The sequence below is a fragment of the Passer domesticus genome, chromosome 10 (assembly GCF_036417665.1).
Source record: "Passer domesticus isolate bPasDom1 chromosome 10, bPasDom1.hap1, whole genome shotgun sequence".
Classification (NCBI taxonomy): domain Eukaryota; kingdom Metazoa; phylum Chordata; class Aves; order Passeriformes; family Passeridae; genus Passer; species Passer domesticus.
In genome coordinates, this window is record NC_087483.1 from 17,718,675 (window position 1) to 17,739,931 (window position 21,257).

At 39.5% G+C, this 21,257-nt stretch overlaps 2 long non-coding RNA genes across 4 annotated transcripts in view; both read left to right on the forward strand.

Moving 5' to 3' along the window:
- The window catches only part of LOC135308761 (uncharacterized), a 30,894-nt gene that overhangs the window by 3,150 nt on the left and 6,487 nt on the right, over window positions 1–21,257 (forward strand). The gene's annotated exons all lie outside the window — the stretch shown is intronic.
- LOC135308760 (uncharacterized) lies at window positions 9–18,207 on the forward strand. 3 transcript variants are annotated; one of them, XR_010369137.1, is made up of 4 exons: window positions 9–94; window positions 12,888–13,026; window positions 14,585–14,771; window positions 15,569–18,207. It is a non-coding gene; the product is annotated as an uncharacterized LOC135308760 (long non-coding RNA). The 3 variants fall into 3 exon arrangements; XR_010369138.1 differs by lacking the exon at window positions 15,569–18,207 and adding an exon at window positions 15,194–15,558; XR_010369136.1 differs by lacking the exon at window positions 15,569–18,207 and having other exon boundaries at window positions 14,585–15,558.

Consider the following 21,257-nt stretch of genomic DNA (forward strand, 5'->3'; position numbering starts at 1 on the left):
CTGGGCTAAAGAACAAGGAGGGCAGACACTTGCAACTTTCTGAAGTGATGTTATGCTGCTCTGTGTGGACTAGCACCTGAAGCCCTCTGAAATGGTATGGTGTTGTGTTTGTATGGGTTGAAGCTTTCTGAAATTGTATGATACTCTGTGTATTATGGCTGTCTTAACTGTGACATATGCTGTGTGCTGGCAGCTGTCAGAGTGAGCAAACTACCAATACTGTAGGTGAATGTACAGCTTGCTATGGTTCTCCCCCGCCCCTCCCTTCTCCAACCTCGTTCTCTCTGCTGTGTTTTTTGTTGGAGTTGTGTAATGTATCACTCAGGGGCTGTGTGTAACCTGCAAAGGGCCAGGCATGTGCTTGTGAGCTTGATGAGCTCTCTCAGTTGGGCTTACTTCTTGTCACATGAAGACACATAAACATCAGGGTGCCTATGTGCTCAGTGTTGGCTGAGGCCATGCTGTTGTGCTACTGATATGTGTTTTGTGATGCCAGTGCACCTCTGCTCCATCAGCTGGGAAGGAAGCAGTGCTAAGAATTTTCTGGCAAATGTGGCTGTGCAGATCAAACATTTTGAGGACAGGGCAAATAATACTAAGAGGGTTTTTTTCCTTTCACTTTTGAGGTTTTTTGTTGTTGTTTGGTAGAAAGCAGATATTTTTGCTGTATCTTTGAATATCTATTGCCCTAAAAGACAAAAAAGTACCATGGTTATGTAACACATTGTGAGTTAATTCACTATGACCCACTTGAGAAAAAAAAAAGGTATGTATGGAAGAGATTGTATACAATACATCTTTGGGAATGCTTAAGGGTATCAGTACAAATTCCAGTCTCTTCCTTTGTTGAAGAATTGTGAGGGTGCAGGTGTTAAAGTCTGTGGTCCATATGTATTTAAGAAAAGAAAAAGGACATTAGGGTATTTAGGTAGCAGTTATCCAAACTGATGTTTATGGAAAGAGATAATTTCAAAGAGATGAAGATGTTAAGTTCCAGTGTGGCTGAGCAGATAGATTGTTATGGATCACTCTTCAGGACTGAATACAGAAAGAAACTTCTTTTTTCTGAAAACTCCTCTCCAGCCTGTTGTCTGAGCTAAAGACAGGTTTTCAACTTAAGTAGCACTTAAACCACAGCCTTAATTCTCAGTTCTGAGTATGGAGATCTTTTGATTCATACAAAACTTTTTGTATTTTGCCATACAACAAAAAAAGACTTTTTTTTTTAAAGACACTGACAAAAGCACTAAAATACAGCCTATATAGTTTTAATACTTCTGTTGGCACCCATTCTTTTTGCCCTATAAGTAGCAGGCTCCTGCTGTGGTTCTGCTCTTCCACATAGCTCTGGTTTATTAACAGGAGGAGGTATATAGAGAACATAACATTTTCTGAAGGGGACCAGTCTGTGCTTCAGCATTACAAATGTAACAAATTAATAGTCTTCTCCAAGACCTGCTCCCTTGTCTGATGGCAGCCCAAAGTGCTTTATTTGCTACAAAACCATAGTTTATGAGCAATGTGCTGGTCAGATGTTACATGTGCATTCATTTCAGTTATGGCAGTAGCAATGGAGACATTTTCCAAGCTTTACACAGACTTTTTTCCCCATTTCTTTTAAAAAAAGTTAATTATCAGTTCATCTCAAGTACTTATTCTTTTCCTCATCTAACTCTTCCCCCATACCCCCACACCCTGTGTTAAGCCGTGTGGAGTTCTTCCAACAGGACCTAAAAGCATGTGATATCCTCTTGGATTCATGTTTCATGTGGAATCTCAAGCTGAGAGAGGCCTCAGGATAGAGCCCTCACTGACAGTGGGATGGCAAGGGAGTCAGGATTGTGTAGGCGTGCAGCAGGGAGGAACCAGGCCTGCTCAATATGTTTTTAATGAAACTAATAAATACAGCCATTGAATGAATAGAGCTGATTGACATGGGGAGTTCCTGGTTCTCCCCTTCCATCTGCAGCCTTTTCAGTAGCAGAACAGAATAAAGAAGTTTAAAAGGAATTTGGGATGTGTATTTTCAAAGAAATGTTATACAAAATTGAAGCAAAATCCTGGATAAAAGAAAAATTGTTCTTTGCTACAAAAAGCCTAGTAAGGTTTTTTCCATGTTCTTTCCACAGAAAAGAATCAAACCCTCTCTCTCAGTTTCCAGTGAGCCAATGGAAGGTTCAGTAATGGAATAGCTGAAAAAATTCAAAGTAGAAATTGTTTTTCATTATCATTTTCCTGACACAGAAAAACTTGCTAGGAAAAATCAGCTGTCCCATTGCTTTAAAAAAAAAAAAAAATTAAAAGGGGGGACAAAAAGTGAGCTTTTGAGCTTTGACATGCCTTGATGATAAATAGGGGCGTTTCCAAGGGAAAATGCAGCCATTATCTAATTATGGAAAGGGCTTTGTGGCCACACAGCTCTGATCTCATTGCAGCATGCAGGATCAGGCAGTGAATTGTCTGGGTAGGATATGGGTAGTCATGTCTTTGGGTAAAAGAGTGCCTCCATCTCCATGTATCTTCCTTCTATTAGCATCTTAACTCTGTATCCAGTTCTAAAAGGTGGGATGATGGATGACATGGAGGATAACTAAACTGAAATCACACTGGTACATTCTAAGCAGGGAGCTAAGCAGAGGAGTTATTTAAAAACAGGTAGCTGGCCAAAAATAAGTAATATCAATATCTACATACCACAAGCTTAAAAATAAGAACAGGTGAAGGTAGAGTGTGTGACCATGGAAGGAAAACTTGATGTAATAGGTGTTCTTGAAGAATGAGGGAGCGTTAAAATACAAGGGAATATTGTAAAACTAATCTCTGGAGTGAGGACAGCTTAGGTCATGGAGTGAAGAGTAGGAAGAGGACTCTGAAGCTGCCAGACTTTTCTGTATAGATGAGATTTTAGTGGATGAATAAAACCAGATAGTAAAATACTTATCTATTAATAGCTGACCAGAAACAACTGACACTAAGAGTAAATAAAAGGGACCTCAGCATTGCTGAGCAACCTCTTCTGTGTGAGCAGCATGCCAAAGAGTAGCTTGCAAATATTCAAATTCATAAAGGAAGAATTTTCTAATGAAAAGTACAAAATTAAATGAAGAAGCTAGTGAATAAGCTATGGAATGGCAAATAGCCTTGCAGAGCCCTAGGCTGTGGAAGGAAGGTTTTTGAGTAACTTATAGCGGTCACAAGTAACATACAGTAGGCTTTAAACTCTAGATGAAACTCTAATGAGGGTTTCTCTACCTTCCCATGACATACCCTAACTTTACACTGAAATATCGTCTAAGATATTCTTCTTTCTGCTAATGCTCTTTTTTCTTCCTCACACAAAACTATTATGACAATAATCCAGCTGTTTTCTTGCTGCTGTGGGTATCTGCAGAAGACTCCCACATCACTCCATGGGTGATAGACCAGAATGCTTGATTAAGCATCATTGAGCTGCTTAATCTTATACCTTGCACATGCTGAAATGAAGGAATTAAATCTGGGAAGCGTAGAAGGCTACTCCACATTTAAGGTCAAATATTGGACCAGTTTTTTGTAGGAGCAGATGTCCAAATGTCATGTAAAATTTAAAAAATAAAGGCAAGTCAAACCCCAATTCTGCCTATTCATAGTCACAACAGAGATTATTTGTATTTGAAAAATTATGTGGCCAGGGCCTGATAGACAATGGCTAACATTCTTATTCCATAACTGGGTTAGTCTTGCTGGCTCTCCACTGAATTCCACAAATATCCAAATTAAACTGCAGTAGTTGAGAACAGATTTTCTGCAACTCTCACTTCTCATTCTGGATCCTAAATAAATAGGTGCATGGTGTGCATCACATAAAGCTGATCTCCAACCAGTCAATGAGGAAAGTGTATTTCAGGATCAAACTTGCTGATGTCAATGTAAGATTTATCCTAACAGTGAGAGTGGGTCAGAGTCCACTCTGTTGTGAATGCTTGTGCTATTTATAGACTATTCTAGGATAATGAAGTTTTTTTGAAGTGCAGGAAAAAGTCAGGAAGAAAAGAATAGTAGTAGCTTGAAAAAACTCTTGATTCATTAACTTATCTTTCCCAGTTCTTACTTATTCTCTTAGTTCTAGTGAACCATCTCTTTAATCAGGGAGTGTTCATCAGATGAGTGGTTTTTGCATACATAGGCACTTAGTTCACTGCTTGTCAGAAATTTGGCCATCAAATCTTGATAGTCTTCAAGATTTATTCCTCCTATGGACAAACAAGCTGGAAACCTTGTGGTAAAATGAATCTTCATGAGTAACCCTTACAAAAACATGAGATTATCTTTAAGGAAGTGACTAGATTCCTTTCAAGTACTGCAAGTGAAATACACCCAAACTGAATCCTCCACTTAATGAATTACATTTCTAGAATTTTGTTCCCTGGAACTCAGATTCAAAAAGCACCACTACAGCCAATGCTAGGGCTGGATGATGTTTTCGTGGAGATCAAAATCATTGCATTGGCTTTACAGGCAACACACAGGCTCTAAATCTCTGAGTAAAAGATGAGAGTTTTCTATTCAAATATTTTTAAAACATTGGCAATGTTTTCCACATTTGCAACATGTGGCAGCATTTTTGCCATGACCACAAACATTTAAAATTAAGTGGGTATTCAAAAGACATCCCAGAGACTTGGGAAGGATAAAGTTTTTCATGGCAGTTTTATTTTTTATTTTCTTTTGTTTTATTTGCAATTTTTGCAGCTTCTTGGTGCTAATTTGTGGTTTTCAGAAAATTATGTAATTAATTTATAGAAGATAAACAAAAACTGGGTTCAGTCTTATGTGTACTTATTCCTCAGGCTTCCAGAGAATGTTTCATGTTTCAGAAATAAAAATTCCTGTTAAAAAGTTAGGAATATGCTGCTATTTTTATAACTTATTCCCCCACCATATAATTTAAGTAATTTTCTCCTTGCCCACCCACCATGTTTTGGAAAGAAAACTTTGCACTGTTGCATTACGTATGACAGGGAAAAAAAGAATAGAGGAAATGTTAATTTCAAAAAAAAATTAAAATAAAGAAAAGGAAAAAGAATGTACAACCACACAAGTATGGAATTGCAGAAAAGAAGATGTAATCTCCAGTTCCAGAAAAACTTCCTGTTGCTAAAGAGGTGATTAATTGTGCTTGAAGATAAGCACACACTTATGTGCCTCACAAAGCTGGGTTTTAGGAGGAAATTGTGTGCTGAGTAAAACATCCTGATTTTATTTCTTGAAATGTCTCTTGTTTTTGAGATAGACTGTTCTGTCTGATGGGAGAATTGATAATCACAGGGCAAAATCGATCTGGGCTCTGGAGCAACTGATTAGCAGCAAGTCAGCTGAAGCATGTCCTGCACTGAGGACTAATTGGTGGAGTTTTGCAGTTGCTAAGAGAGCTGCTGGAGAAGTCTGAAACCCAGCGTGTGTAATCAGTTCCCAATTTCTCTCCAAGTACTAGACTATACTAGTTCTGGGACAGAAATTGGGAACTGATCCTCATTCTTTATGTCCATCCATACTTGCAAATGTCGGGGTGCTAGAAAAAATATTTCTGGACAGATTCTTATTTACCTTCTGGTACCTTTGTATAGCTGGGTAGTGGAGCCTTTATATAGAATTAAGGGGAAAAAAGGCACTGAATTATAAAGTGATATAGATAGCTTCTCTGTAAATGTGAATCTGACCTCAAGTATTAGGAGCTGCAGAGTGAAAGAATAGCATTGTTAAAAGATAACAGGGCAGAGAGGCTTACATTCAGATACCTAATTGCTTTGCAGACATTAAGCATGCAAAAATACAAGGCAAAAACTTGTTAGGATGGGAAAGACAGTCTGATACATAAAGACATTTACCTCTAGGTAAATCAGTAGTTCTCCTGTAATCAACACATTGGTGTAAATTGATCCTGGAGCAAGATAGGACTCTGAGATAACACTTCTCAAATAACTTCCCCTAATATTGGAAGGATTGTCAGCTGCACCACTGCAGCACAAGAGGATAAAAGGAGAATGCTTGGGAACTAATTAACAAGTTACCAGCTGAGAGGGTCTCATTATTTTGAAATGTAAATACTTTTGTTGATTAAATCTGGATCATTAGCTCTGGTCTTTGATAGAAGAAGTTTCATCAGAAGTGAAAAACAAGGACACAAGAAACTGTGTGGTGTTATTGAAATATCTGATCCTTTGGGAAATGTCCCAAGAATGTCCAGAGAGCTGAACATACAGGCTTTAATATTTGAACTCTCCTGTGTAACTGGAGCTGAGAGATGCTCCTGCTCTCTTCAGACTATGCCCAAAGAAAAACATGACTGACCAGCAGCTACCAAACAGTTTAATGACGAGACAAATTCCTATTTGGCAGGGTCTTGGTAATGTTTCATATAAATGTAAGCCCTAGCATAGAACACACAAAATTTTCTGGTCAGATCTTTACCATAGTATTTTGATTTTGCAGTCCACTTTTCTTCTGTCTTCTCTCTGAGCACAGCAGGAGTCTCCCCATGCATATTATTACCAAAAATCACAGTGAACTTCCATCTGCCTCGGGGGACTGTTATATGAAATCAGTTACCTATATATTTGGGATGAACTGAAGTGTTACTGCACAGCTCTGCAGCTCAGTGACCCCATCAAATTACCATACTCTGGGTACTGCAACTTCATGCAAATAGTGAGCAGTGTTTTTTATGAAGTTTGTGGTGAAGGCTTTGGCTAAGCTGACCCAGCTTGCAATTATGGATTTATATCCATAGCTCCACTATCACTAATTATTGCTCCGGTTCTGGATCGTATGACTAGCAGTTGTTTTCACTGCAAAGTAAAATGCAATGAAAATAGCACAAAGTAAGCATACAAGATGATTTTTGTCTGTGAGTTGGTTAATACATCTCAAGTAGAGCATTATCCAAAATATCTTATTCCCTCTTGAACGATGATAGCTCTAGAAAAAAAGCAAATATTGACACTCCCATAATGTTTGCCCAGCAATCAGTGAGTGGTGTATACATCATTCAGGATATCTTTGTGCAGGTATCTATTAGCAAAATGGAGAACTGAGGTTCTCCAATTAGGAGTATATAATAAATGCTGACATAGAAGATGTCCACTCTGTGACTCCTTCTTAATGTATGCATTTATCTTATTCTCAGTCAGTACTACTCCTGCTCCAGCTGACTACCTCCTAGTATTCATACCTTCAATTTTAATGTTATCTCCCACATGTGAGGGTAGATGTTTGTCACCCTAGATCCATAAAGCTGCTTTTGCATCCAGGAATGATCAGTACCAGTTTTATCACAGGACATAGTCCTGCATCTGGGGAGATATTGAAAAAATGCTGCCGTGGAATGTTTTATCCTGTTCCTTTTAATTGCATGGTGTCCTGATATAGACTTCATGTGCTTTAATGACATTACATCCATCTTCTTCCTGAAAGCACTTGTTTCCTTCTTGCTGCTTGACTGAGAGTAAAATTTATCTTCCTGTGTATCAAAATGTTGAGATTTGAAAATAAAGGGCTGGAGTCTTGAGTAAATTCTCATTTACTGCTTTATGCTGCTGGGGAGGCAAAAGAGTCAGCAGCACTCTTGAGCCAGTGAGGGCTGGGCTTCCAGTTCTTTTGTGTCACTGGAGAACTCACAGCAGTTGCAGAAGAGGGCTGTAAACCCCTCATGTTCAGTGAATGAAAGCTGGTTCCAGTTGTTTGTGTCTAGTGCATAGGGTTTAGAACCTCCTACAGGAGAGATTCAGCAACCACTCTAAGCAACTCCATCAAGGACAGATTGTTAGTCTACTTCCTGTATGCTATTTTCTGATTTTGTTAGCATCCATAAATGTCTCAATACCCAATATTTTTCCATTAAAACCTGTATAATTTTTCACTGCTTCTCCCAGGACAAATACTTGCTGTGGAAAGATGAATCTAACTGCCTTTTAATTTTTAAGGTCATAGCCTTTTCCTTTCCTTTTCTTATAGCTTCGTTATTGTTTTTGGTATCTGAGTCACAAAAAGATGTTACACAAAGGGTATTTACAGTATAATGAGGTTCAATGGTATTGAGGTTCATTAGCCTCACATTTAAGACTATTAGAGCAGAGAGCTGTAGTGAAGCATTGTTTGTCATTTGCACAATGTTTCTGAAAAGCAAACAACACAGATTCTCTGGACACTTACTGGCTTCCTTTCTATCCTTGGAGCTCATCCTCATTGCAATAGCGTCCAGTACTGCAGAATGGAGATTGATGGAACCACTCAGCACAGTGTCACAAGTGCACGTCACCTCTGCTCTGACCATCGCTAAAGTTACCGAAAGAATGAGTCAGAAAGGAATTGAGCAAAAGATGTTGTCGGTACCATAGTGACCATGCAGTTGCTAAGGATGTGATTAGCACTCCGATTGCAGGAATGGGAGAGTTAATTGCTGTGTCCTCATTCCATTTCTCTAGGGGAATACCTGTTTGCCAGTTGTACAAGATAAAAACCCCTCTGCCTCTTGATTTTACAGCTTCTGAAGCCAGCACCTGGTTGACCCTGAACATTGCCATTATGAAACTGGACTATATAACTGTTATTATCTAAGTAGAGCATATGCAATGCTAACAATTGTCCTTTTACTCTGTTTTTATTTGCTGCATTTCCCCCTCCCATGCACAACATTCACTTATATTCATTCCTCTCTGGAAGTTTGATAGCTTTTTTTCTCCAAGTTTGAAATGCAGCTATTAAGCTGAAGAAGGCTCAGGGAAATGAACTAAAATGTCTAGTGGGAAGAAAAATGGCACTGTAAGGAAGGGATAAAAAAAAAGCTCAGTGTAATAGAGATTGATCACTCAATCTGTCCATGCCCTCAAATAAAACAGAGTGAATTTAACATGTTAGGTTACAGTTAAGAAGCTGAGTTGTTTATGTGGCTAAAATATAGTTTCAGATTATCATGGGGATCCATTTATTTCTTTTTGCATATGTGAGTCATTTAGGCAGTCCCTTTATGTGAGCGAAAATATCTTTATTTTCCCACTCCCTGCTGGTGTGTGTTCTATTAATATCAGACTAGTTGCAATAGATGGATACACTAGAAACTATTTGATGTTGAGTTTGTTTTTCATGTCTTTTTTTCTTTTTTTTTTCCTTCGGGCAGGTATTTTTATAAAACAGTTCAAAAACCTCCAGGCAGTTTTCAAACAAGTTTTCCTCCATTTTAAAAACAGGGTTTAACCCCACAACAGCAATCCACAAGGAAGCAGTAGCCTGTGTAGTTCTGGGACGTTTTTTATCCCTTTCAGACAAGGTGGAAGTGACACTGTATTTCCCCAGCTTCCCAAAACAAGGCATTGGGCACTTAGAAGCAGCCACACTTCCAGCTGCTTCTATTTGATTAAAATAAAGAGAAAAAAGGTAGAAGCTGTCAAAAGAGATGCAGAGATGCTTAAATGTAATTTTAAAATGAATGGTGTTGTGAGATACACAGGTACCTGTTGTTTACCACCAACCACAACTGCTATCTCCCCTACCCTCACTAAGGATATTCCTGGTAGCTGCTGCCACAGCTGTTGCCCCTTTTCTCATGGCAGAAGATAGTGGAACACTGATAATTTCTTTCCTGTTTTATGCTCCCCATAGCGTCTTGGAGTTGTTTTTCTTTCCTCTGCCCTTCCTATAGCTCTGTTTGGATCTTAGTAAAAAATGGACGCTTCAAGAAGGGATCTGGTGCCATGTCATGCTTGGTGCTGTACATGCAGACTACAATGAGGACACTGAAGAACTTATTATCTAATGAACGGAGGCACAGCAGGTTTACAAAGGAAATCAGTGAAGAAAATGAATGTGAAGTGTTCTTAGCTGAGGGAGGTAACTGACAGATGAGAGCTCAAAGTCCAGGAGCTGGAGCCAGAAGACCTGACTTTCAAATCTGGCTCAGCTGTTCTGGCTTACATTAATATGAGGGGGGAATTAAGGCAACCATACTTGAGGAAAATTCCCTCCCTGTGACAGGGGCAAGGGGGTTGTACTGTCAGTTCCAGGCAGTTATCTGCAGGCTCCTGAAGTCACATTGTGCTGTTCCTGCTGCCTGTAGCAAAGCAGGATAGCAATGAAAATGAAATCTGCTTCACACCCTCCACCAGCATGACCCAGTTAGCTTGCAGCAGACATCAATCAGGATGTTTGCCTCTGCCTGTGACTGAGCAATAAACCTGCTCTAGTGTCCCTGGCTTGGCTCTTGCTTTACCCCCCATATGTCTCCCATTTGCAATGTGTCACTCTCCTTGTGCTGCATACTGTCTGGGTTACAAGGTATGTGCTATCTATAGGGAAGAGGAACTGTCTTTGTTTTAAATGTCACTATACTTTTTGTAGCATGGCCCTGACCTCTTGGTTTTGGTCTTAAGAGCTACTGAAATAGAAATTAATACATAAATTCTCCCACCTAACAATAATGGAAGGGAGGGCTGGTCATGACCCTGTGGCTCCAACTGTAGGTTGTCACTCCACAATGAAACACCTATTTTGAATGTAACCTCATCTGCTTTCTTCTTTTGGGAAGGTGCTTTTGTCTCTGTCTTTTCTTGAACATGTATTTTGGTTCACATACAACCCATCTATATCCTTGCCCTGCCAATGGGAGGACAGTAATTTTCAAAGGGCATTAACAGTCTTATAATCTTGTCCATGCTTCAGATAAATCACTGAAAGTGCCAGCTCTTCCAAAGATACTACTGGATCATAAGCAAATGTTATATAAAGGAGATGAGATACACTGGTTTAGGCAAACAGATAGGAAGACATGAACAAGCTTCCTGGAAAGGGAATCTAAAAAGACAAGTCACAGATAGGAAGAATGCATTAGAAAAGAAAGCAGGAAATTAAGAACAGCTATGTTGGTGTCAGTCCTACTTTCCTGAAGTCCAAGGGAGATGTGTCAGCATTTACAAATAACAGCAAGATCAAGACATAAGAACTTATGCCCTCATTGCCTGCCACTTGCATTGGATATGCTGATATTATCTGCTTTCTCAGTCACTTCATTCAGCTAAGGAAATAATCATGGTAAAATGTGTCATACGCCTTCCCCAGGAACAAGTTCACAACATCTGAGTGTTTTTGATCTAGGACATAATTTTCCTCTGGTGTTACTAGTGAAATCGGTGGTATAACCTTATGAGTCATCTTGTACAGCAGAAGTTTTTGAACGTGTTCTGCTTCCTAATGCTGCATAACTTTTAATAAGTCTTTTTCCAAAGTCCTCAGGCCCTAGGAAGCCAATTTATAATACATCCTTTTTTAAATGCATGTGCCAGAAACCCACACTTTCAGCATGTCAGGAACAGGAGCCTGACGTTGATTTCTTAAACCTAAAATTAGAACCAGAGTTTTCAAGAGATTTGAAATCTAAAGAGCTTCAACCCATTATCAAGATATTATGTATTTGGTCCTTTAAAAAAATGTGAAAATAACAAAAGACAGGGCTTGTAATACAGGATTCATATTCTACCATGTGTGAAGTGTTATACAGCATTTTACACTGATTTCTCTTCAGAGTGATAGTCATGACATTAATCATTAGAAATCTGGACCAGAATCCAGGAATTTTCAGCATCTCTTATTGTTGACCAGAGCTCATGGCTGCAGTTTCACCTTCTATCAAGTGAGACATGGGAAGGGAGGATAAAAAATATAGGGGGAAGAAAGGAAATTATGATGACCAGTCTTAGAAAGCAGGTTGAAATCTCCTGATGAAAACATGGCAGAAAAGTTTTTGTGGGGCTTCATAATCATACTGAACTAGAATGTGTATTAAACAATCTCCCCAGGAAAAGAGTTTGTTCTCATATTTACATAGGGAAATAAGTATAATTATTATAGAACTCTACAGTCCTAATGTATTGACAGAGAAATTGCTGCTCTGCTTTTTGACTCTGTCTTCCAACCAACCCTCTGCCACAGAAGTCAGTGCCCAGTTACATGATTCAGCTGGAGAAACTTCTGTTACTGCTCCAAAGACACAAAAAATAAATATATACCTAACTTTTGGAGAGCAAACTGTATCTGTGCCTGAAAAATGACTTCCTTGGCAACTATTTATACTAATATAGCATGTTCCTTCTGTGCAGGCAGATCCCAGGAGACAAGAGCATTCAGCATTCTATGAGTTGCGGTAGCAGTGGCAGGGCTGAGACTTCCTGGTTTTTGGTTTGTTTGGGTCTTATGTTTTGGCTTGTTTTGGGTTTTTGTTTGTTTGTTTTTTGGGTTTTTGTTTTGTTTTTAAATTTTGTTTTCTTTGTGGAGTTTTTTCATGACTAGCAGTCTCCTAAGCAACAAAATGGGTAGGAGGAAAAATAGCAACTAGGCTAATAACAAAAAGGGAAATCCTCGCCTGAGTCATTGTAGGAAAGGGAATCAGTAGTCCCCTTGAGCCTTGTGACACAGAAAAAGTTGTTCGAATTATCGTCCTGTCATCTGATAAAGATATGGGGTATGTGTTTAACAGATCTTCCTTATTGTATTATTCCCTCCTTGCCTTCTGTTTGCCTTTTAAAAAGCTGCAGTTTAACAACTGAGGAGTGAGACAGTCTTTTCAGCAGCAGCTAAACTTGTAAAAACTGGGTTTTATTTCCAGATTGCCTTGACATTGGAAAAAAGCCCATCATTTCTACAGGCTTGCTCTTTCTTTTCAAACCACAAATGGGAGCAGAATCTGACTCCTCAGTCATTTCTACAAGGGCAGCTCCTGTGTAGCTTGTAGCTTCCTAATTTCTCATAGGCCTCATCTCAGATCTGTCTGAAGGATGTGGTTTCTTAGGGCTGGTGCTTGCTTTACCTCTAAGCATTTCTCCTGATGCTCTAAGCATATTCCTACAAAACTGAAACTTTAGTGTTTTTCTACAGCATGCAATGATCAGCTCTGAGCTAACACTTCCACAAGAAGCCACAGTGCACTGCATAAGGTCTTTCAGTTTGTCCAACTTCCCAAGGGATCAAAGAACTCTCAGAACAACCTTTGGCTGAACTCAGGTATGTCCAAAACCACCAATTTATGAAGGTGCCACCCTTACTCTAAATGCCCTGCAGGCTCTTTCCTATTTTTGAGGGCTTTCAGCACATACATTACTTTAGTCAACACGCAGTGTAAGTCATATGTTGATCTTGGCTCCATTTCTGTATGACATTTTACAGTTTCTCAGTATTGGAGCTTCTTTTCTCATCATCCCCTTGTGGCTTTGTTAAGGCCTTTTCATGTTGGTAATGCAATTACCAGCTATGTCTAATAATCCTCATCATTTTTACAGAAAACAATAATACAACCCAGAAGCAGAATTAATGCAGTCTAGTTTTCTCAGAAATTGTGTCCCTGCCCACACACAGTCTGTAACCCTCTTCTCTTCAATTTCCATCTGAAGTGTGCCAAAAGGCATGCACAATTTCCTCTTCTCTTCTCTTGAGGAGCGCCCCCCCAGCTCTTTTCAAACAAGTCCTAATTATTGACCTCAGTGTGCACCCTTTCCCCCTTAAAGGCACAAACATGGGCTTTGTGCTTCATGCAGACACCTTTTCTTATGGAGCTTGCAAGAACTTCTTGCTTTTGTGACCTCTTTCACATTGCCAGTTTGGCTGAAAGCAGCCAGCTGGTTCACAAGTTATTAAGGAGAGGCTGAGAGATAGACAGTATGATCTCTTCGGCCTTATTTCTTGAGGAAAAGAGGATAAAAACAGAAGGTGATTAGAGTCTAAGTGTTTATGTCTATGGCCCTGGGCTTTTAGAGGCATCTTTATGCCATAGACCTGGTGATTTTGTTGAGTAGTTATTATGTGTATTCCTGCATATTATCTAATCATTACATTTTATCATCATCCACTAAGGACTATATAAATGTTTTAGTATAATGGTTGATTTGTCTAGTTGGCTGTGAGAGACTGGGAATTGCACTAACCAAGGCAACAATTCCCTTCTTTTTAAAATGGCTTGGAAGTTTCCAGGGACCTTGTCTGACTCCTGATTCCCCTCCCTTACTGTTCCCTGCCCTCTGAATTGGCACATGTTGCCAAAAGTGCCTGCTGCCCGAGGAGTGGATGGCATGGCTTCCTGTAGGGCTGTCAACATAGTTCTTTTAATCAGTCAGGGATTTGTTGCTGAATGAAAGAAATCTCCCCCGGACATCTTTCAAGTGAATGGTTTCCACAGAATTCCCTGCCCAGTTTGCCGTGGGAAAGTGGGTAAAAAAAGTTTTAGAAATCAAGCTGTGGACTCAAGTATGTTAGGATTTTACAGGGTCAGATCCAACATTGCTAAGGCCAGGAGAAGCCTGACTGTGGACTCAATGTGTTCAGGATTAAGCCCATTGCCACTCAGCTACCATGGTGACAGAAACCTTAGAAATTTCTTAGACACTGTTGGTGTGCTGGACTAATTTCAAGCTTAAATTTGGAATAGTCAGTACAGCAAGTTTAACACCGCCTTTTAAATTATAGTCAGTTATCTTTTCTTCTTGAACATATTAAGCAATACTTATTTACAATATTTACATCTTGGAGGTACATTGTGGTTTTACAAATTCTCTTCCTTTTCATCTAGAAAAAATGACTACTCAACAAAGAGGATGATTTCTTCTTAAGCAGCTTCTGTTTCCACTCCTGGTATAGGAAATACTGTTGTTCTTTAGCGAAGAGTCCTCTGAGACACTCTGGCTTTATGTGAGGTCAAAATTCCTCAACAGCTCACTGCAGCCTCCTCCTGACACAGCATCATTATAATGCTCTTGGTGGGTTTCTCTCAAGTATTTGTGTGTTTTAAGCTGAGAAAAAGGTGGAGTCAATTTCAAAGACTGGAAACCATGGCACCATGTCAATATTTGGGTTTAGTCCTTTAAGTAAAACCTGCTGCACTGCACATAGAAATCTAAGGTGTCTCAAAAAACAAGTGATCTTTAAGTAGGGTGTATTTCACTGGAATACCTGTTAAACATTCTCTTAAATACTTTTCATGTTTTTTCTTTAGAAAACCAGAATGAGAAATTTGCACTACATTACTGAAAATACTTTGTGGAAGAAATGTGATAGGCAGAAAATATTTATTAGCTCTGGGATGCTATGTATTTTCAGAGTATATCTGAGCTTGGAAACAATTTGTTTTCCTTTGAAACCCTTTTTAATTTTAAAGCTTTGTGTCTCTGTTTGAATACAGGGCTGTGAGTAGGGCCCAGTCTGTGCTCTGTGGTCCATCTTGCCAGGTACCTTATGTACATGGGATCTCTTTCCCTTCAGTTCACATGTGCTTGGTTGAGTAGTCTCACTTTCTACTAAGAGTAACCTTCCAGTAGCCATGTGGGCTTCACTGTGTTGGTCTCATTGGAAGTACTGAAGTCCCATAAAAAGAATATTTTTGCTGTTGGAATAGAATCCAAAAATAGTTTTGCAGTAGGTGTTGTTACATTTTATGTACAGGAAGGTAAATAAATGGTGTCTATCCCTCAAAGTTTACACCATGGGAAAGTGCCATGTTAGCTGATTCAGAAAATAAATAACTTGTTCTTTTCTGGTCACTTTTGCATCAACATAGATCCTCTAAGAAAATCTTCACCCGGACTGAAGAATATCATTAGTGCGACTCACAAGACCACCCAATTTGAGTGATCCTACACCAGTAGGTGTAGGGTTAGAATAAGCATTGTCTCAACAGCTAGCTTAGTTACAGAACTCAAATGGAGCTCCTGATTTACCTCGGCAGATAGCTGAACAACCCAATCTTCTGCTGATATTATAAAGAAAGCCTACAGTAGATAAATCAGATTGCTAGTAGGCTGGACAAAACCTATGTACTACTACTGAAAAAAACCCCTTCATGATCCATCTTATCCATGCAGTCTAATGGAAGTGACAGTTCCTGGAACTTACTCATTTTTAATCCATGGGACACTGTGTGTCACAAGATAATCAATAGGTGAAGCCAGTGGCTGTCCTGTGTCTTTGGAATTCCATGAGATCCACAGAGGTAACTAAGACAAGCAAACCTTGCTGAATGAACAAAACAAGTATACATATGAAAACTGTATCTGCTGAACAGAGTTAGACACATTGTAAAAGGTTGAAAACTGAAGGACAAATGTACAACTCCCCAGTTTGAAGGTGAACACAGAGGACAGCTTGAGACTTTGACTCAAGTAGACAACCACACTCAGGAATGCACCCCAAAGAGCAATCCTAGGAGATAGTCTTGCGTTTTCCATTTCTAACTTCTTTGATTCCAAACATTTCCATGTCCTTTAAATAGAACAGGACTCCTATCAATCTCTTGATCTGTTCTGCTGGCACACACAATGACGTGCAGATGAAGCCATAAGGGTTTTACTGCCTTTTTTTCCCTAAAAAAATATGTCCAAACTGCTTTTGGATTCACTGCTTTTCCACCTCATCATTCTGCTACTTCTTCCCATTTCTCTGCTGATTACCTTGCATGACTTCTCTCCCATTTGCAAGATGTATGCTTTACTTTATAAAGTTTCTTGTGCACTAAAAAAACCCCAAACAACTAAGTCAAGCAGCTACCAGAGCTGGAAGGTCTTGCCTTTCTCCAACTGGCATAGCCATCATGTACTAGCCATCATGTTAACTTTCAGTATGGATTATTGTTATGGAACTTGTATTACCTTGGCTGTTTGCCCAGCATGTCCTTGATAACTCAAAAAGTCACAAAAAGTGAGTAATACTCTGGTCCTAGTCAATAAGACACAGGATCATCATGATGGAGATGGCCTTAGTGTTCAAAATTTGGCACTCTATATGAAAAAATGGTTTAGATTGCTTTCCATTAATAACTACTATTAAACTTTATTCTTCATCTTGCTCTTCAAGACTGGTATTGATTGTCAGGTGCTTGGATGCTAAGAATATCCTTGGATAATATTTTGGGAGTTTAAGACACTAACAAGTTTCTGAAATGAATGGGATTTTCTGGATAGCAGACAAAATACATCAGGATAGATTTTTCCATACACAAGTAGCTTAATATTTGTCTCTGAGATGGGAGCAATGCCAAGTAATGCATTTTGGCTGTGCAGTCCTATGCAATCATGTTCTCAGTAGAATTATATTCTTCTGGTGTGGGATGGTTTGTTATCCCGGTGTATGACCCTTTAGTAATATTTCCTAGTCAACTGTTTGACACAGAGCTGGCTTTCCTAGATTTCTCCATCTAAATAATCATGTGTTTTCACAATCGCACTGTGATTGGTTCAGAGCAATGTCACAAGTAACTGGTGAAGCAAACACCAACAAAATCACAAGCCATTCCAGTATCACAAGTGGTCAGCCTCAAGGAACATTGTTAATCCAAGTGAAGACTCATTTTTCAAATAGAAGCTAAAGCATAAACCCCCACAAAACCTGAATAAAAAGACCAATATCTTTCATTTGTTTTTAACGGGGTAGTTCAGGGGGAAAAAAAGTCCCAAGAGGCAAATCTAAAGACTTTGTAGAAACAGTGACTGAAATGAGAAGATAAAATTTGGAGTAAAGTGACGTTTTCATAGATTCATGCATTTATCTTTTGTGTTTAGAAACTAGGAACACAGACATGAAACACAAACATTTATTTTTTGTGTGTTAGGTGATGGTAGTGGATGGGGAATACTTGCTGCAGTCAGTGGACTGACCTGCCCTGGCACAAGCAGTTAGTTACATAAAGGCCTGTACTGCAGTCTCAGGATAGGAACTTCTGTTATCTGTCTCTGGCAAATAGACTTTTACACCTAATTATCACAGAGTGTGTTACCTACTTGTGTGTTCCTTGCTGTCTGGTTATTGCTTGTGCTCAGTATCTCCCTCATTAATTTTATCCTTCTTCCGCCCTGTACCTCACTAATCAGAGATAAGTAACATTCATCAGTAATCCTTTTCCTCCTCAGAACTCTCCCAGGTAAAGCTCTTTGGGTATTTGAGAACAGGAAGAATTTGCATTTTAAAAACAAGGTCTGTCTTTTCTAGACACTCATGCAGAAGAAGCTAAAGCTAGGAAAATGGCATGATAAGTCTGTTCCTCATTTCCATGGCTAAAACCTGGTACTTGCATGTTTGTCATTACAATAAATATCCAACATTTCCACAAATGCTATCCCTCCTCTAGGGATTTTCCATCGCTGTTGATACTACGCAATTTTAACCACCTCTCCCTAAATTACATTGCCTTCATTTGAGGCATTCCCACACAACAGAGTGCAGCTGTGATGGGATGTGTCTTAGGTCAGAGTACTGAGGTGAATGAAAAGGTGTGATGATGACATTGCACTTACTCTTTCCACTGGCCACTCCTGAATAGTGCACTCATATTATTTGCCAGCTTGCAGAAAGTAAGTGGGTTTTATGAATGCCTACCATCCACAAAAACAGACCCCATGAGATTTGGCAGGCAGGAGCAAGTGATGACAGGTTGTTATCAAATTATTCCTTTATATTTTATACCAACAAGGATCATGCAGATTTGTTGGAAGACAGATACAAGAAATATAAAATGCATTCTAGACAATATCTTCATTAAGGGTACCCAAGTTTATTAATCGTGATGCCCAACCATAACCCCTGGTAATTTTATCTTATTATTTGTCCCCTCTCAGCTTAGTGGTAATGAAAACAAAGCAGCCTTGGCCAGCCATTTATGAGGAAGGAAATTGTTAGAACAGCATGTTTCAATAAAGCAGTGGGCTCTGCTGTTGTTTTTGTGTATGATACTACTGGGCATCCCAGACTTTCCCAATCAAGGAAACCCAGCTCTAGATGAAGCCAAAAGAACACATGGGCAATGAGATAAAGCTTATCAAGACCACATACAGCTTGTTGGCTAAAGGGAACCCCAAACCAGCACAATATACTTTGATTTTCAATCAGACCCTGACCTTTCCGTCTGAAGTAGTCCCCCAGACTACATTTGGAAAATTGTCTGGAACACACTGAGAACATTCTGTGCTTCTGAGCAGGTTTGTTCTGGTTAAGACTACTCCCAATTTTCATACACAGTGTGAGATATTGAAGTCTGAGAGTTTTTCACTTGGAATAGAATCTGCACGAAAGAATGATATTTGGAACATAAGCAGCTTATCAGGAAGTAACAACTTGAATTGTAAATGCTTCCCCAGAAGGCTATTTGCCAGAGGTGTTTTCTACCATCCTCTCAAAACTGTAGGTTTTTGCTCTTCTATCATGTGATGCTCTAAGAAATGAGGCTACACACATTCATTTAATAATATAGTTCCCTTGTGATATGTTCACTTTCCTTAATGAGGGCAGTGTTGCTAACTTGTTAGAGCCTGAGGACTGTATCAAATTAACATAGCATGGAGGAAAAATTAGCAGAGAGAGGAGCTCCTTGTGTGAAATGGAATGAGATCATTGATAGTCCTTTTGTCAATCTTTATTTTTGTACTACAGACAAAATGTTAACAAGGATAATATAGAACACTATTACTCATAACTGGGATGCCCTTGGTTTTTTTCAATAACCTGAATGACCAAAAGTAATTAAACATTCACAGTACTGATTATATAATAAAGCAGGCACAATACAGGTGTTTAACTGTGAGAAAGAAATTGAAGGAGCATGGATCTTGGTAAAGTCACTGGGGAGGAATGGCAATGAACAGAATTTTCTAGTTTTTCATAGGAACCTTTTGTTTTGCATGTGTTTACATGAGTGAATCTAAAGTCCCGCTATAGTCTCAGTAGAATAATACTGTGCTTCGGCTGATATACAAGGAACCAGAATGCAGCTCTTCCCATACTTCATCATAAAGCAAAACTCTCAAGAGCCACAAAAGGCAACAAAGGAATGCAGGAGAAAGCAGGATTCATGGAGTAAGGGGAGTTTCAGCAGAAACATCCACACTACATTTTTCTTTAAAATTTTCCTTTAAAAAACATGGTTGATAAAATACGCCATCTCTGCAGTGATTTTTGTCAGCCATATGTGTCACTCTTGCACAAGCTCAACAGATACACAGAGAAGTCAGCAAATTGGGAGGGTATGTGAAATATAGAGCCTGTGTAAAATTTTAAACATCAGTTTGCTGCAGCTTTGGCCTTTTGGTGATTGTGCCTTGCTTGTGTAATGATAGTTCCTAAGAGGGGCTGTGAGCTCTCCTGCAGCATGTCTGTTCTGCAGTGGCACAGGGGGCAAGGTGCTGCTTCCACACAGTGTTCATTTGTGGTTTCCCTATGCAGAGGGGGTGAGCCATTGCTAACAGATCCAAGGAGCTGTACACCCAGGCAGAATCAGCAGACATTCTTTTAGATAATGATTATTGCCATTTTTTTTTCTGGCAAAGGCTTTCCCTCCACTTCTAAGATTATTGAATGCTGGCAATGCTGGAGTAAAATCCCCCATATCCTCTTGCCTCAGTGCCATGTTCAGGGGTATCTTCCCGTGCCTGATAGATGTTATTACAACAAGAAGGGCTAGTGAGGGACTGAGCCATTCCACAAAAGCCTACTAGTTAACTTTAGGACACACCTGGTTGTATCTTTTAGTGATAAACATTTCCATCAAAAGATACTTACAATCAGCAAAACTAGCTCACTTCCTCTCTGGCTCTAGACACAGAAGCTGTGCAATGTCTCTGAATCCAGAAAAGAAGCCCTGACTGGCAGCATTTTTCTACCAATGTAGTCATGGGTTAGGTTTGGAAAGCGTTTGGTGGCAACCCAAGCTTGGGTTGGCTTTGGCAAGGTCAGCATGTGGGCATTGTTTCCCAGAGGGCACTGCCATCTGCGGCTGGTGGCACTGGGGAGCTTCACAGCCAGCAAATGGCTATGGAACACTTGTGGTCAAACCTCACTTGCTTAAAGATAGCTCACAGTCATGGGCCAGATGGACTTATCTGGTTTCTTACAGTTCCAAAGACAGAATATACAAGTATAAAAACATACAAGTCACATCCTAAACTAAACAGAAGTTTAGGGAATGCAGCTTCTGTGGGGAGAGGTGCTAATTAGTGACAGCTGCTCCAGCATCCAGCAACAGACGGGTCTTACTGTAATCGAGTGGTGGGTCTGGAAGGACAATGCTCTGGGGAGCCTGCAGGAGTTAGATTTAGTTACACCAATTGGTAATAATCTGTGGGCAATGCACACAGGAGCTAAGACTTGTCAACTAATAATACACACTAAATGGCAATAGGATGTGCTTTGGAAATATGACTGCAAGGTTGTATCTCTTTTTAAATTTTTTTAATGGTACCATGGTGAAGTGATATACATCCTTA